The sequence below is a fragment of the Bubalus kerabau genome, chromosome 8, assembly GCF_029407905.1.
Source record: "Bubalus kerabau isolate K-KA32 ecotype Philippines breed swamp buffalo chromosome 8, PCC_UOA_SB_1v2, whole genome shotgun sequence".
Classification (NCBI taxonomy): Eukaryota; Metazoa; Chordata; class Mammalia; order Artiodactyla; family Bovidae; genus Bubalus; species Bubalus kerabau.
Genome location: NC_073631.1, coordinates 112,499,514 through 112,501,499, shown reverse-complemented (window position 1 = coordinate 112,501,499; position 1,986 = coordinate 112,499,514).

Sequence of the window (1,986 nt, the reverse complement as noted above, 5' to 3'; positions counted from 1 at the left end):
TTGACCAACAGTCTGTGGTATATTGATACAATTATATATTGATATTACTCAGCAAAAAAAAGACTTGTGATAGACACAACAGCAGGGTGAACATTGTGTGTCAAGGGAGTAAAGTAACTGATTATAAAGGCTACATAGTATCTGTTGCTGTTCAGTCCTTAAGTCATGTCCAACTCTTTGTGAGCTCATGGACTGTAGCACATGAGTCTCCTTTGTTCTCCAGTATCTCCCAGAGTTTGCTCAGATTTATGTCCATTAAGTCAATGATACCATCCAACCATGTCATACTCTATTTCTCTCTTCTCCTCCTGACTTCAATCTTTTACAATATCAGAACCTTTTCCAAAGAATAAGTTCTTTGCATCAGGTGGCCAACATATTGGAGCTTCAGCTTCAACATCAGCCCTTCCAGTGAATATTCAGGATTGATTTCCTTTAGGATTGACTGGTTTGATCTCCTTGCTGTTCAAGAGATTCTCAAGTCCTCTCCAGCACTGCAAATCAAAAGAATCAATTCTTTAGCACTCAGCCTTCTTTATGGTCCAATTCTCACATCTATATGTGACTACTGGAAAATCCATACCTTTGACTATACGGACCTTTGTCAAAAAAGTGATATCCCTGCTTTTTAATACACTGTCTAGGTTTTTCATAGCTTTTATTCCACCAAGCAAGCATCTTTTAAATTCATGGCTGCAGTCACCATCTGCAGTGGTTTTGGAGCCCAAGAATATAAACTCTATCACTGCTTCCACTTTTCCCCCTATTTGCTTTAAGTAATGGGATCAGATGCCACAACCTTAGTTTTTTGGAAAGTAGAGTTTTAAGCCAGCCTTCTTGCTTTTCCTTTTGCACCTTCATCAAGAGGCTCTTTAGTTCTTTTTCACTTTCTGCCATTAGAATGGTATCATCTTCATATCTGAGGTTATTGGTATTTCTCTTGGAAATCTTGATTCCCTCTTGTGATTCATCCAGCCTGGCATTTTGCAAGATGTCAATATCAGTTCAGTCGCTCAGTCGTGTCTGACTCTTTGCAAACCCATAAACCGCAGCACACCAGGCCTTCCTGTCCATCCCCAACTCCCAGAGTCCACCCAAACCCATGTCCATTGAGTCAATGATGTCATCCAACCATCTCATCCTCTGACGTCCCCTTCTCCTCCCGCCCTCAATCTTTTCCAGCATCAAGGTCTTTTCCAATGAGTCAGTTCTTCACATCAGGTGGCCAAAGTATTGGAGTTTCAGCTTCAACATCAGTCCTTCCAATGAACACCCAGGACTGATCTCCTTTAGGATGGACTGGTTGGTTCTCCTTGCAGTTCAAGGGTCTCTCAGGAGTCTTCTCCAACACCACAGTTCAAAAGCATGAATTCTTCGGCTCACAGCTTTCTTTATAGTCCAACTCTCACATCCATACATGACTACTGGAAAAACCATAGCCTTGACTAGACGGACCTTTGTTGGCAAAGTAATGTCTCTGCTTTTTAATATGCTGTCTAGGTTGGTCATAACTTTCCTTCCAAGGAGTAGGCATCTTTTAATTTCATTGCTGCAATCATCATCTGCAGTGATTTTGAAGCCCAGAAAACTGAAGTCTGACACTGTTTCCACTGTTTTCCCTTCTCTCTGCCATGAAGTGATGGGACCGGATGGCATGATCTTCGTTTTCTGAATGTTGAGCTTTAAGCCAAATTCTTCACTCTCCTCTTTCACTTTCATCAAGAGGCTCTTTACTTCTTCTTCACTTTTTGCCATAAGGGTGGTGTCATCTGCATAACTGAGTTTATTGATATTTCTCCCGGCAATCTTGGTTCCAGCTTGTGCTTCTTCCAGCCCAGCATTTCTCATGATGTACTCTACATATAAGTTAAACAAGAAGGGTGACAATATACAGCCTTGACGTACTCCTTTTCTTATTTGGAACCAGTCTATTGTTCCATGTCCAGTTCTAACTGTTGCTTCCTGATCTGCATACAGGTTTCTGAA